Source organism: Phascolarctos cinereus, unplaced genomic scaffold (genome assembly GCF_003287225.1).
Source record: "Phascolarctos cinereus isolate Bilbo 61053 unplaced genomic scaffold, phaCin_HiC Scaffold_5;HRSCAF=322, whole genome shotgun sequence".
NCBI classification, from domain to species: domain Eukaryota; kingdom Metazoa; phylum Chordata; class Mammalia; order Diprotodontia; family Phascolarctidae; genus Phascolarctos; species Phascolarctos cinereus.
The window spans coordinates 367,208,000-367,224,772 of record NW_027555958.1 but is presented as its reverse complement, the minus strand read 5'-3'; positions in this window follow the sequence as shown (position 1 = coordinate 367,224,772).

The window sequence follows — 16,773 nt, the reverse complement described above, 5'->3', positions numbered from 1 at the left end:
CTATGTGACACTCACTAGACCTGAGGAAAAAAGCCCAGCACCAAAATGAGGCCAGTTCTGTCCCTGGAGACTATGGCGAGTGAAGTGTAAATCAGGGGAGGTTAGGACAGCTTTGAAGTCTAAGTCTCAGGGAAAATGCCATCAAAGTGAAAGGAGACTGAAAGTAAGTGATAGAGAAGCATAAGGGAAAAAAGACTGAAATTATAAATATCTCCAGAGTAAGAAAACTCATTAAAAACCTTAATAATAAGCATACAGATTAATAGGGAAGATAGTTATAAGAAAAGAGAATATTGCTTCCAGATCAGCAAAAAGACTATAGACATCTATGAATAAATACTGAAATAAATATATCTATGAATAAATAAGTACTGAAATATGAACAAGGAAAAATTAATTAATACCTGATGAGCCTGATGAGATAGAGGGTCTATGGACTCCTTCTTCTTCCGATAAAACCATGAGGATGTTCCTTGAATGGTTTAAAAAAGAAATAAGAATTGTGACAGCAGAATTTATGACCTGTCGGTAGGGGGAAAAATTGACAGGAAAGAAGAACTTGAATCCACAATGGCAAGTCTCACTAAAGAAACAAAAAAGAGAATAAATGATTGGGAATTCAAATAATGCAAAAATGAAGGACAGTCCAGAAGCATAGAATCCAAAACAGCAATGATATTTTTTTCCTTTTTACAAACCTTTATTTTTTATATTTATTTAATATTTTATTTTCTCTAATTATGTGTAAAAACAATTTTTACCATTCACTTTTAAAATTTTTGGGTTCCAAATTCTCTCTCACCCTCCCCGCCCTGCCCCAAGATGGCAAACATATTTCCATATTAGTCATGTTGTGAAAAAAAAAAAGACCAAAAAAAACCCCCCCAAGAAAAATAAAGTTAAAAAAATGCTTTGATCTGCATTTAGACTTCATTAGTTCTTTCTCTGGAGATGGATAGCATTTTCATCATAAGTCCTTTGGAATTATCTTGGCTCATTGTATTGCTGAGAATAGCTAAGTCATTCACAGTTGATCATAGTGTAATATTGCTGTTACTGTGTACAATGTTTTCCTGGTTCTGTTCATTTCATCTTGCAGCAGTTCATGTAAGTCTTTCCAGGTTCAAAAAAGTAATAATGTTAAAGGAAAACATGATCTCTATATGAGCAAAACATATGAATGTTGAAGGGAAGACAGGATGTGCAGAAATAAAAAACAAACCTAGAGAATTATAGGTCCCTCAGAAAAACGTGACAAGTCAAAAAACCCAAGCACTGTAAGTAATACATGAAAACTTCTCAAAACTTCCGAACACAGAAAACAAAGTGCCAATCAAAAGAATCCACAGATAGGCTCCAGGAGGGGAAAAAACAAGGTAAAATTTTTGGAGAAGGGTACAATCAGTTCAAGGGTATCAGAAGAGGTTTTCTGTAGAAGGTGATACTTGAGCAGTTTTTGTTTTTGTTTTTTTAATTTTATTAATTTATTTTGATTTATCAATAATCATTTCCACATGCTTTTGAGTTTAAAATTTTTCTCCCCCTTCCTCCCCACCACCCTCCCCAAGATGATGCACAATCTGATACAGGCTATACATTTACATTGCTATTAAACATATTTTCACATTAGTAGTGTTGTAAGTAAAAATTACAACCAATAGGAGGAACCATCAGAAAGAGGAAACAAAATTCAACAGAAGAGAAAAAAAAATAGCAATTCAACTTTCATAGTTCTTTCTTTGGATGTGGATAGCCTTTTCCATCATGAGGCCTCTGGAGATGTCTTAGATCCTTGAATTGCTGGGAATGGTTAAGTTTATCAATGTTAGTCATCACACAACGTGGCTGTTATTGTGTATAATGTTTTGAGCAGTTTTAAATGAAGGTAGGGATTCTAAGAGGTAGAGGTGAGATAGGGAGTGCATTCAAGGCATGGGGTAGAGCCAACACAAAGCCAGAGAGAAAGGAGATGAGGTGGTTGTCATATGTGAGAAACAGAAAGGCTAGTCTGAATGGCTACAAATTAGAAGCATGATTAGGTTTCTTTTGACAGTTCCCAATGCTTGGAGACAATCTAGGAATGGTCTCTGACACATTTTAATGACCTCGTAGTGTCTCAATCCAATATTCAGAAGGTCAAACTCACATAGGAATTGATTTGGGAGAGTGTTCTCATGTCTAAAAACAGAAAGACGAGCATTACTCACTCTCTCTTGTAGGTAGGGAAATCCTGTTGACTGAACTGTGTTTTATGACCTTAGTAGGGGATTCTCATACCCTGGTTTGGGAGGGTGCCACGTTTTCACAGAGCTCTTAATCACTCTCTGTGTCTAGTGAACCTCGCCTGGATGTAGATCCAGGGGTAGATTAAATGCATTTCAAATAATGAGAAGTCAAAATCCTGCCTTCTCCCCATTCCCTCTGCTCCCCCCTCCACCAGGCATGTCGAAGGATTATTTACTATGTTTCTCTTGACTTGAGCTATTTAATTTTTCCAAAACAGATGCAGCCAATTGATTAATAGCATTCCCTACCACAAGTCAGAAGTGTCAGCAAGGCTCGGAGAAGGCGGTGTTATTCTTGACTAGAACAATAGATTCATCTGAGAACCAGGGATCTGTGCCAAGTATTCTTGAGGCTGGGGGAAGGAGACAGTGAGGTGTCATGTGCCACTTTTCTGGTAGGAGACATTTTACACACACACACACACACACACACACACACACATGCATATATGTATATGTATGTATGTATGCATACATGTACCACGAGTTTGGGGGCTTGAAGGGCTAGGCAGGTGCTAATAATAGGAAGGAGATCACATGAAGGCTAAGTCACCTTGAAAGGGGCTTAGTTAGTGGAGGTGAATTAAAGTGCTTGGAATTAAGGACATTTCTCCAAATGTCCCTTGATGTGTAAAAATAGGTCAAGGGAAATTCCTACACAATGAAAAAAGAATTGCAAGGTTAGGCTGACCTCCCCCCTCCCCACCATCCCAGCTGCCCAAAGACTTTTTCCATTTGCTGGTGGACATCTTTAGGAGAGCTTTGTATCATTCTTCTTTCTTGTCCAAGGAAGAATTACTGGATGGGAAGGTGACACCTCAGAATTTGCTCTAGACGCAGTATTTTTTAGGAATTCCCAGTCCCCAAGTTTTGTGCTCTGTTCCCTTTTACTTGCTCAGTAGCACCCTTTCCTCATCAGCACCTCTTATAGAAATGTGGTATTTGCATCTCTCTCTATCCAAGTTTGCTCTCAGGTTTTGATGAGATTATAGATACTTGAGAGTGACTAGTATGATGTGAAGTATTATCTCTCCTAGAAGTAGTTGTATTGGAATGGAAGTTTAAGCCTTGATATTAATCAATATTAAATACCAATATTAGCTGTATACAGTGCTTGAAAGTTCATGAAGTTCTTTGCATGAATGATCTCATTTGAGCCTCACAACAATTGTGGGAGGTAGGTGCTTTTTATTATCCCTATTTTGCAACTGAGGAAACTGAGGCTGAGAGAGATTAAGTGACTTGAATAGGGTTACACAAATAATAAATATCCAAAGCATATCCTGCCTCCAACTCTAAGGCCATCTCTCCTATACTGAATACCTGCAGCAGGAATCCAAAGGAAGTATGAAATTTCAGGCATCAGTGATCAATTGGGAAGTTTTCACTTGTTTGTTTTTAAGCTGGCAGACCCTTTCTGAGCTTTAAAATTACACCATGTAGGTGTCTATTCTACTCTGAATGTGCCTCAGACTGGCCCTAGCAGCTCATGCTATTCAGTTGATGAAGGCCTGTCAGAGAGTCATTGAATACTAGAGTTTGAAGGAACCTTGGGGAGCGTCTAGCCAAACTCTTTTATTTCATTGTTAGGAAAACTGAGGCTCAGCAGGGTCAAGCAAATTGTCGATGTTTTCTTAAGTAATTAGTGGGAGAGATAGAGCCAGAATTCAGGTTTCCTGACATCCAGTTCAGTGCTCTTTCTCCAATATCATTCATCCCATGTGTGCCAAATGTGCTACAGTAGCTGTTCTACATGAAGTTAGTAAACTGACTGGTGTAGGGCTGCTCACTCTATATGTCTTTGGATATTTCAAAGTGAATAGTTTTTCACTTACTCCTCTTGCCCCTCCTTATTCTTGTACTGCCTGTACACACTCCTCTCCTAGGGTACCATTGACAGTCCCAGAATCCAGCACACAGTTCTTAAGACATTCTGTACTTTCTTTCCCTAAATGGCTCAATGACTTTTCATTGACTATCTATCTATCTATCTATCTATCTATCTATCTATCTATCTATCTACATGTTGCTTTGCACATAGTAGGTGCTTTATTTATATTAATTGGATGGCATTTGATAAAAGGAGACTTACTAATACTCCTTGGCTTATGGGTGTGCCTGGGGATACTTCTTGGTAACTTCATGGGTCTATTGGTCCTAATGTGGTCCCCTTAACAGGTAGAACTTCTCCAAAGCCAGTCATACATCCAGGTGGTTCAGTAAGGGCAAAACTCAAGACAGATATGGTGCCCTGCCCCACCTCTCCCTACCCCAGTAATCTTCCTCTTTTCCTTCCTTAGCTGTCCTCCATTTCTCAACTTTTACCTCTCTTCCTCTCCCCTCATCTTTCCCCCCCTTCCTTTCATTCATCTCCTCTGCTTATTTCTATATTTTAATCTCCCCTTTTACTATCTCTAGTCTCTTTTGATACCATGAGCTGTTGATTTTTTCCCAGGCCCATTATCAAAGAAAATGCCTTTTGAAATTATAAGCCTCAAAGTACCACTTCATAACTCTCACTGATTTAGCTTCCAAGAAATTTTCACCTGCAAACTTCAGTATGTGCCTAGGAGGAAATAATTTTAATTTCATATGTCCAGAGAGAGTCATAGCCTCAGAGATTAGGTTAAGAATAGTCCTGCCCTAAAGGCAATCTAGGAAAGTTCCTGGAAATTTCAGCCTTAAAAATCTACCTCTGAATCCTCCCAGAATCATTCTGTTCTTCATATTTCTTCTTTCTTCTAAGCTGCCTCTAGAAATAAAACAATTCACAGGTCTGGTTTTGAATGCCTAAGGGCTGTGACTTCATGGAGTGGCTGAAGCCAGGACACATTGTACCTATAAATAACAATCCTTGGTTTACCAGGAACCTTCATATTGATGCTTTAAAAGCTTTAAGTAGTTATCAACAACATTGACTGAAGAACCTTTCCATCACTCTTGGTACTATATGTCAGTGCATTTACAGCCTATGATGTTGGTGCAGTAACTCCCTCCAGGGACTCAGATCACTGCATTCTATAATTTATATTATTAGTTATCTATTGCCCTATCCATACCATCTCTCAAAACTTGGTACTAAATGGAGATACAATAAGACAGCAAAAAATACTTTTTTACTGGAGAATATGCACAGTCATTCAATAAGTATTTTATTAAGTATTTGCTATTCACTCTGAATCATACTAGGTACATTAGGAATACAAGAGAAGTGTAAGTTCAAGGTCTTAAAATCAAGGTGTTTACAGTATATTTGGGAAGACAGGGAAAATAGAAGAGTAATTGGAGAATAATTTTACAGCAAATGTGATATCATGGGGGATATTCTGACCATATGAGTGCTATAAAAACATACAAAAGTTTGTATTATTGACTGAATCCGTAAGTGTTAATTATGGTGTCTAGTAGATTGGAAATTAGGGAAGGCTTCTTGTAGAAGGAGAGTTTTGAGCAAGGCTTTGAAAATCATACATAATATGAGTTGGTAAGGGAGAAGGGAGATAGAGGGAAAATCTTGGGAGCCCTTGCAACCTTGTACACTTCATTCCCTTAATTAATCATGAATTATACTTCTGTTATTGGATAGAGGCAGTGTGACATACACATTGGACTTGGCAATGGTCAGGAAGCCACAAACTTAAATCCTACCTCTGACATTTATTATCTGACTGACAGGGTGCAAGTCACAATTTTCCTGAGCTCAGGCAATGCTTTAATGCTGTAAGTTATAGATGCATTCCTATTAATAATGGTTTCAATAAAAAGAAATGCTAACCTGACAAAATCACAGGTCCTTGACTATGTTATGTATAACAAATACAAAGATTAATAATAGTAATATCTCATCTATGTAGTCTATTACAAAGTGCTCAACTCACAACAATGTGAGCCCAGTAATGCAAGAATCATTATTCTCAATTAATGAAAAAGTAGAAACTCACACAAATTAACTAACTTGCCTGTGGTCATGTAGTGCATTAGATGGTAGATCCAGGACTCAAATACAGGCATTGTAATCGTCAGTCCTTGCTTTCAAGAAGTGTGCAATCTTAAAGTAGAGATAATGTATGCAGACAAATTAAAGTCTGGCATGTGATATTACTAAAGGCTAGGTTATTCAGAAAGGGGGTGAGAAAAGAAGACTCCTTCCTTCCCTATCTCCTCAGTTTGATGCCTTTCAAGGCAGTATTAAACTAAATCCTTACCTTTGAAATTGACAATCCCTATGGGGCCTGATTAAACATTTATTTTCATTTATACCATTTTGTGCAGGTTAAGTAAATATTAAGTAACTATTCCTTTCAGAAAACTATTTCCCATCTTCAACATTTAGTGTTCAACCAGATGTGTTCAGTTATTATCACCTGCTATTTTCTAAGTCACTGTGATTCTGAATGCTAAATCTAGAGTGAAGAGGGGTAAAAACTAAGGCTGGGTCAACAATCTGCCTTAGTTCAATTCAATGTATTTAAAAATATTAAGCAACATTTATGTGATATTGTTGTTAATCAGTTGTTTTTCAGTTATGTCTGACTCTTTGTGACCCTATTTGGGGTTTTCTTGGCAAAGATACTAAAGTTGTTTGCTATTTCCTTCTCCAGCTCATTTTATAGATGAGGAAACTGAGGCAAACAAGGTTAAGTGACTTGCCCAGAGTCACATAGCTCATTTTTTGGGCTGGATTTGAATTCAGGGAGACTCATCTTCCTGATTCAAGTTCCAGCACTTTATCCACTCTACCACCTAGCTGCCCCAATGTTTATGTACCAAGCATGTATTAGGTGTAGGGGACAAAAATGAGACAGCTACTGAGCAAAAGAAACTTACATTGTATTGGGAGAGGCAACGTGAGCGTATAGGTAAAACTGCTGACTCTCATGATCAAACCAGAATAAATTATGTGACCTTATAATAAAACAAAGGATATTTACTGAAAATGGAATTCCAGGTAAATAAGGAGAAGTTAATTCAAGCAGCAAGCACCTTTACCACGCATTTCCCAAAGCTGCTACTTTCTGAGTTTCCCATGCTATGAATAGACTCCTCTACCTCTCACCCAGTTCGTTCTCCACCCCCATTTCTTTAGTGCAAAAGGAGAAGGGAACAGGCAGTTTCACTCACAGAGAGATGGTGAAAGATTAACGTTTTTTCCCATCCCATTTCTCTGCAATGTTATAAAGGGCATAATAATTCAATGAACAAAATATCAGGACTGCACCCTAAAGACCATTTCTCCCCAACCCCACTACAACCCTACTGCCAACCCCTATACGTCTCCAACTCATGTTTCAAACCTTAAGATTTTTGTTTCCATTTCAAACTATGGATACTGAAAGCAGCTTAGCTCCACAGAAGCTTCTGTAAGATCTTGTACTCAAAGAAAAAATGCATTAGACAGCTTCTTCCTTCCTACATTTATCTGGTCTATAATACCAAATCTGCTTTTATTCTGGTATTTTATGTGTGTTTTCTGCTTTCTGACTCCTGATTCTTTTTTCTTTTCTTTTCTTTTTTTTTTTTTTTAGGCAATTGGGGCTAAGTGACTTGCTCAGGGTCACACAGCTAGTAAGTGTCAAGTGTTTGGTCTGAGGCTGGATTTGAACTCGGGTCCTTCTGACTTCAGGGCCGGTACTCTATTCACTGTGCCACCTAGCTGCCCCCTATGACTCCTGTTTTTTGACTCACTAAACTCAACTTGTTGTTAGACATGACTTATATAAAGTAGAGTAGGAAAACTACATTTTACATCACAAAATGTAGTGGTAGTAATATTGGATTTGCAGTCAAACTAGCTATGTGATCTTGTATAGTCACCTAATCTCTATGGGCCTGTATTTCCTCTTCTATAAGATATATGATAAAAACAGAATTCTATACTTTCTTCTTATACCTAAACATTTCCTGTAATCTGACTTTTGCTTTGAATATAAAGAAGCCAGAGATTAAACATAAATTGGGACAGAGCACAAAACCTCTGCCTAAGTGTTAGGAATTAGATATTATTATTCTTATTAATCTTTGTATTTATCAATACGTAGCATAGTATCTTACTCGTACATCAATAGTGAAAGGCTTATGATTTTGTCAGGGTAGTAATTTCTTTTATGGAAACAATTATTAATGAGAATGTATTTATAACTAACAGAGCATTTAGAGCCCTGAACAGTTGTGATTATGCTTTTAACTTTTCATCTGATATAAATATACTCCATAAAGTAGCACTGGTGGGCACCACTAGACCTGAGAGGCTATTACATTATCTATCCCCAAATAATTAAAAATAGCTAATTATAGTTCAGTAGGAAGGTTTAGTGACAAATATTGGGTGGTCAAGTGCATGTATCTTCCATGGCCTGTGACCGCTTCATATTTTTCTTGGAGGATTTGGATGTAGGAGCTTTGACTTTGTTGTCTTCTTCTGGTTGTATGTTTTGATCTTTGCCACCAAAGAAAGATTCTGTGGTCTGACTTTTTTTGCACAATTTGCTCATGTTCTCAGCCAATTATCAAGTTTCAAACTCTTTGTTAAGGCAGGGGTCTGCTTCCAATGTGGAGAATGTACTGTCACAAGCTTTGGGGGTTTTGTGTGGCTGTTTTCAGAGATACTTCTAGGAACCTATAAATTTTCAGTTCTTCCAAGGTGGCATGATCAAGGGCAAGGTGTTTACTCCTTTCCTGGCCTGTTCTCTGGTCTATGAGTGACCACAAGCACCCTTTTCTGACTTGGAACTGTGAGGAGGATTTTTTCTTTACTACCACTACAAGCTCCACCATGCCAGTGTTCCTCCTTGCCCCAGGATCACCACCCAGAACTGTGACACAGAGATTCCTGCCTCAGCACCAGCAAAGAGATCCCTGCAATCCCTCTCTGATCAGTCACTCAATTCCCCCTCTGTCTATGGGCTGAGAGCTCAGGAAGCAGCCACCTCTCCAGGGCTGCACAGGGAATAGGTCTGGGACTGAGCTTCTCTCTCATTGTGGTCACAGGCCTTTCCTAGTGACCTTCTAAGTTGTCTTTGGTGTTTGTGGGTTGAGAAGTCTGGAAATCACCACAGCTGCCTGCGATTCAGTCCTTTGAGGCCTGCTCCAGGTTCACTGAGGCCTGGTCTTTGCCTGCTAGCCCATACTAAACTTCATTCCTCTTCCAGCCTGGTACAATAGACCTTTCCAATTAACCACCCAGGTTGTCTTGGGCTGGAAATTTGTTTCACTCTTTTTTTTTGTGGGTTCTGCTGCTCTAGAATTTGTTTAGTCATTTTTTATAGGTATTTGGAGGGATTTGGGGAAGAGCTCAAGCAAGTAACTGCTTTTACTCCGTCATCTTGGCTCCGCCCCTGCCTAATCAACTGCATGTATCCTTCATACCTAATAATACCCATCCTAATCAATGTCACAAAAGAAATGGCTTTCTCTGTAGGGGAAGTAGTAGAAATATATTCAGAAAAGAACATGATATTAAAAAACAAAAGGCATAACAAAAACAATAACATTAGCATTTATGTATTGCTTTAATGCTTACAAATCACTTTATAAATATTATCTCATTGTATCTTCACAGCAGACCTCAAAGAGGTGGTATCATTATCCTCATTTTACAAATGAGGAAATTGAGGTAGAAAGGGTAAGTTACTTGCCCAGGGTCACACAGCTATTAAGTATGTGAGACCAAATTGGAAATCAGAATTTCCTAACTCTAGGTCTAACACTGTCCACTGGCTACCTAGCTACCTTTTTATGCATTAGAGATTGGACCCATGATTTCATTGGTATGATGACTCCTCTGTATGAGAGAATTCCTTCTATTAATGCAGCTCAGAAAAAGAGATATAAGTTTACCCTATTGCTGTAAAATTGATTAATACTTTTAAAGCCCATTGGGGATTTCATTGGTAACTTGTTATTTCAAAACAACAAAACATTGGGAGTAATGGGGGAAGATCATGCAAGTAAAAACACACACACACATTTTTCTTGATGTTACTCTCTAAATAGAGACCATGAAGGAAAAGATATTCACCAAAATAAAATATTTTTTAAAAAAACTTATCTAATTGCTACATGGTGTAATCAAAAGTCTTGGGTTTAAAATCAAATGAACTGAGTTCAGATTTCAGCTTTAGTGCTTGCTAATTGCATGTCCTTGGTCAAGTCATTTCATGTGCCTTTACCTCAATTTCCTCATCTAATGAGTGAGTGGGACTAGATAAGTTCCAAGGTCCCTTTTAGTACCCAGTCCTATGATGCTATGATGATGAGAAAGTGGAACAGTCTTTAGAAAAATGAAAACTCATCATGGACTGTGGCTGTTTGTGAAGTTCATATTTTAAAATATAAGTTTACCAATATATGGTAAGATTTAATAAAAACAGATGGTTTATAGGCACTTAGATATAGAAGTGATGATCACTAAAAGCCAACAAGGGTTTATCAAGAAGAAATCAGTTCAGGCTAATCACAATTTGTTTTTCAAAAAGGTTCCTGGACTAGTAAGAAGGCAGTGTGACCTGTTGGATAGAATATTGGATTTGGAGTCAAGAAGATCTGGATTCTAATCCATCTTTACTAGCTGTGTGACTCAGGGCAAGTCACTTAGATTTTATGTGCCTCAGGCAATTCTCTAGGCCTATCTACTAAGTCATGGATGAGTTGCAATCAGCATTGTTGGAGGCAGTTGTTACACTGGAACCTACATAGTTCCTCTGTCTGTTTGAGTGCTACACAGGAGAATTGAGGGAATGCCCCAGATAAAACAATTACATGTGGATTTTATCTTGACCTTAGATGAAAGTTTCTTAACCTGAAGTCAGTGAACATTTTGAGATAATTTGATATCTGTATTTCAATATAATTGCTTTCCTTTAAAATTCTATATATTTTGCTTTATGCATTTAAAAACTTTATTGTGAGAAGGGCTCCAAAAACATTAAGAACTTTCTTTAAAGGCAGGATGGGAAATATGGGCTAGATGAAAATATTATTAGATTAAATCATAACCAATAGAATGATCCAAAGAAATCATTAATGAGCTGCTGTCTACTTATAACGAGGCTTTCATGGAAATTTTTTCTTCTTAGCCCTGTGGTAGTCAACATTTTAGTCAATAAATTGGATGAAGGCATAGATAGGATCCTTATCATATTTGCAGATGAGATTGAACTAGAAGAAATAGTCTATTGGATGACTGAGTTAGGATCCAAAGAATCTCCACATGCTAGAACAACGGGCCACATATCACAGGATGTATTTTAATGAGACGGCTAAGTGGCATAATGTATAGAGTGCTAGACTTGGAGTCAAGAAGACATTAGTTCAAATCTAGCCTCAGACACTTACTAGTCATGTGAACTTCCCCAGCATCCTCATCTATGAAATGGGGATAATAATAGCACCTACTTCCCAGGATTGTTGTATGGATAAAATGAGATAGTATTTTCAAAGTACTTTGTGAGCCTTAAAGAACTATATAAATGCTAGTTATTATTATTATTCCTGCCACAGATAATCCATAAAAGGACCAATCCACCTGCTAAAAATAATGTCCTCAATAATTTTATGTTTATAGACTTGATAATTTCTATAATTGGTGAGAAGCATGTCAGCAAGAAAGACTGGCCTTAGTTATAAAGACCTAGGTTCCAGTCTTGAATCTAAAATGCATTAGTTGTATGACCTTTAAACAAGTCACTTAAAGTTTCAGTGGTCCAGATAACTCTTTAAAACTATAAAATATAGAAGAATTTTTTTTTTTGTCTATGTAGTTACACACTAAGACTTTTACATCATGCAATCATAGTTATGGACAGAAAAAGTGTAATATCCTACACTAGGGTTAAAAAATACAACTGTACACTGTAGGATAGGCAAGATGTAGCTAGACAATAGTTTATTTAAAGTAATGAGGATTTTAGTGAGTTACCAAGGTAACTTTAATGCAAGTTCCACATGACTCAAGAGTATGACTTCACTGCCAAAAGAAACTAAGGTGGAGGTTATGTTAAGATAAACACATTGTTCAGAATAATTGAGATGATGGTCGTATTTCATTTTTCACTATCAGACCAAATCTGCTGTATTGTATTCATCCCAGAAAAGACCTTCACAAGTTGAAGCATAGTCAAAGAAAGGCGAAGAGAATGCTGGGGGAGACTGGAGACCGTAGTAAATGCTGATCATGCAAGGAGCTGAAGAAATAAAGCCTTAGTGATAATATAGAAAAGGTATTTAATAAGATTACTCCGTAACTCAGCTTAGAATGCTAAAGGACCCCTAGCCATTTTATGGGAATGTGTCTGTTTAGCAGGATGAGGTTTGGCAACTTGTAGGTGCTCTTAGGACATCTGCCTCATCTGACTCCATGTGTATGGGTATTTTTACGCCCTTAGAAAGCTGGGAAGGATGTCAATATGACCACAAGCTACCAGAAAGCTGTGTCAAAGGAAGCACAATTTGATCCATATTCCCCTAGGTCAATCAAATGCTGAGACAGCTTTTTCACCTTTTAAGGAAAAAAAATGAGTCTAACCTATTTTGCAGGAGAATCTGGGTAGTGGTCCTATCATCTGAGACTTTGCTTTCATGGTCTGTACTCATACTAAAAATCTGGATCAAATGAGTTTCTGTTTTTCTGGCCCATGGGGGGGGGGGTCCTGTTTTCCCTGAACACTTTTGAGGCCACCTTTGTTATGTTTGACAGGTATACTGCTCTCGTCAAATCTCTATGTACACTTTCCCTGGAGCAGATTGTTCCCGTCAAACTGTACAGCTAGGCTCCCGGCCTCAGAATTGAGAACCCTTTGGGACTCAACCCTGCTTTCCACCTCACTGAGAGTTAACATGCATCCATTTGAGGGAGTAGACATATACATTCTCCAGATACTGACACAAAGTCACTCAAAGCCAGAAAGAAGCAGCTTCAAAATATGTAACCCTTGGCAGCAAAGAAGAGAGTCAACAATGAGTGCAAGGGAGAATGGCTCTGGCAACAAAGAGATGAGCTGTGGAAAAGACTCTAGGAAATGACAGTGAACCTAGATAACCTAAAGTCATGAGTTCTGGTCACACTAGATGTGCTTCATGTTTGTACACACACACTTCCTCTAGATGCTGTGTATGCCTGTGAAATAGCACACCCCAGGGGAGATGTTTTGAAGATACTCTTTTACTATGGCGTTTTAGCAAATGCCTTTGCTTGAACTCATTGTGTATCCTGGCTGATTGTTAAGGGGGCACTCACTGATTGAGACTTGTGAAGTATAGTTTTGGGAGGCCTGGACTCAATAAGCAGCTCTAGAACCCTGGAGATAGAAGCACTCACTTCCCTGGGCACTAAACTTACAAACCTGTGAATGCTGACTTAGGGAGTAGTCCAGAGCAGGTGCTATACTTGGGGTTCATAGTCTAGGGTGGGCTGGGAACAAGTAACACTTACCTACATACATCTCTCCTGATACTTCTCCTGCTTAACCAACACAGACTCACTTCTAGAGTCCTGGCCCAGCTCCTTATGACAGCTACCTCCATCCACTCGCAAATACATCATCTCTTTCATGAGAATGTGGACTCCTTGCAAGGAGGCACCATCTTGATTTGCTATTTGCATCCTCAGTGCTTAATACAGTACTTTGCATATACTCAGTGCTTCATAAATACTTCATTAATTCATTCACTTCTAGGCTCCCTTTCTCCAGCTTCCCAGGTTTTCTAGTCAGCTAATCCGGAGCTAGGTTCCTCCTTAAGTCTCTCTCCTGACTGGATACACTCAAACTGGCTGACTCTTAAATTGGTCTACAGTCTTTTTTTAGGGGTCTTCTACAGGGAATAACCAAACATTACTTGGGCAGTGGAATTTCTGCCTTTCTAGTTTACTCAAGGGGCTTGTGAATACTCCATAATATGAATGTGGCCATATTTTGACAGTTTCATGCCTTGTTATTGGTTCCTTTCAGTAATTAGATTCTGGACTTTCAGAGGTTGACTCCCTTACTTATGTGAAATACATGCAAAAGAAGTGCAAGGAATAGAAAGGGGGAGGAACTGAGGTAGAGTGGGGAAAATTAGGAAAGTTTTAAGGTGGGAGATGGTGTTTGAGCCGAGCTTATGCTGACTAATATGTGTTTCAGTTGCTACCCCCAGATGCTCACCCACTCCCATTATCCTCTTTCTTAAGAGCTTTGGTTAAAAAGCCCCCCTGATGCAATTTGTTAGTGTATCCATGCCTGCAGATAGGAAATTGGGTTTATATTTGATCAATTCAGTGGGACCACTGAAGCTTCATGTGTCAACAACAGCATTGACTTATCCTTATAAAGCTAGCCAACACTGGCCCTGAAGTAGTGTGTATCTAGTCTCTTTATATTGCCAAAGGTCTGGAACTGGAGCAGAATTAGTCTGGGTCTCAGCCATGACATCTATGGGCTTGAGACAGGCACAGGGAACCCCCCCCACCCCCACCCCAACTCTCACTCCAAGTTCTTCTTTTTGAAGGGTAAAGTGGAGTTAATATCTTGAAGGAAGCCTAGAAATAAGTTAGCAACATTTTAGCTCAAGGCTTTTGTGATCAAAATCAGTGTTGCTCCTCTCCTCCTTCCAGCAAGGATTAAGTTTTCCCCAAAAGGTGATAAGGGCAGTTAGATGGTGCAGCAGATAGAGTGCTGGGCCTGAAATAGGTAGACTCATCTCCCGAGTTTAAATCTGGCCTCAGACACTTATTAGCTGTGTGATCCTGGGCAAATCACTTTGCCCTGTTTGCCTCAGTTCCTCATCTGAAAATGAGCTGGAGAAGGAAATGGCAACCCATTCCAGTATCTTTGCCAAGAAAATGCCAAATGGGGTCATGAAGAGTCAGACACAACTGAAATGACTCAACAAAAAAGGTGACAAATCTGTCCCTAGTACCTGATTGGCCCCTACCTCTCTTGACACAATTTCCTATTGACCTAAGAGCATAAAAGGTTTTATGCACCTGTCCACCCCTTCTGGCTAGCTAGATATTGAAGACCACTGGTGGTCACAACACCCTGCCCTGCTGGCCAAATGCACATTCCATATGGAGACAAGGGAGACTTGTCTATGGAAGCTAAGTGGCATTGTATTCCTTGTTGCATTTCTTTGCTGTGTTAAGGTAAAGTAAATATCTTTTTCTTAACTGTTCAGTGACTTACAAAAGTTTCATTTCATTCCCAAACATTCCTAAATTGAACCTGAGCTAACAGAGGACTGTAGTCAGGCCCACCCCAACAACTTTAAAAATGGAATTAATTGCCCATAATTTAATCATTCCAGTCTCATTCATAGAATTTCAGATCTGACCAAGTGAAAACACATTTTCCTCTCTTACTTAAAATATATGATGACAAGGATAGTAAATTATGCTTTTCCTACATTATCTCTCATTCATTCCCTTCGGTCACCCTATACAGCAGCCAAATTGAACCACTCACTTTTCCTCCAAATATTTCCCACACTTTCTTGTTTCTATGCCTTTGATTGGACTGTTCCCTCCACCACCACCCCCCCACACACACCTGGAATGCTCTACTCCTGACAACACTTTCTGTCTAATTTCTGACCCCTTCTTCAAAATGCTATTTCATGAAGTTTTCCCTGATAACTTTGCCTTTCTAGATTACTAGCTAGCAGTAAGATTGTTCTTGTGCTCAACACCCATAGCACTAATGTTTATTTCTTTCCTCCACTACTGATTTAACTGCTCCTTCTCAGTTTCCTTTTCTGGATCTCCATTCAGGTCATAACCATTAACCAGAGATGTCCTCCAGGGCTCTGTTCTGAGACTTCTTCCTCTTAACTCTTTCACTTGGTGTTCTAATCAGGACCTGACTGAATCCCATGGATTCAGTTATCACCTCTGTGCTAATGATTTTCAGAAGTACTTACCCAGCCTGGAGAATCTTGTCTCTCCAAATGTTTATTTGACATCTCAAACTGGATGCGTTGTAGACATCTAAAACTCAATGTGTCCAGAACTATTCCATTTTCTTAAATTCCTTATTACCATCTTAGGGTACCACCAAGTTTCTAGTCACCCAGGTTTGCAATGAAGTAGGTGATTTCCTCAGCTCCTCACTCTCACCTCCCCCATATCTAATATATTACCAAGTCTTATTGATTTTACCTTTGTAACATCTCTTGACCATACCCCCTTCTCTCCTCAGACACTGCCACCATCCTGATACAGACCTTCACCATCAAATACCTGGACTATTGCAATAGTTTGCTGGTTGGTCTCCCTGTCACAAATCTCTCTACTCCAGCCAATACTTGACTCAATTGCTAAAGAATTCTTCCTAAATCACAGGCCTGACCATGTTACTCTCCTACACAATAAACTGCAGTGGCTCCCTATAATTCCAAGAATAAAAAACGAAACCCTGCATTTGGTGTTCAAAGTCTTTTGTAATCTATTCCTCCTCACCCTTTCAGTTTTCTTATACCTTGCTTCCCAACCACGACATGTACTCTGTGATCCAGT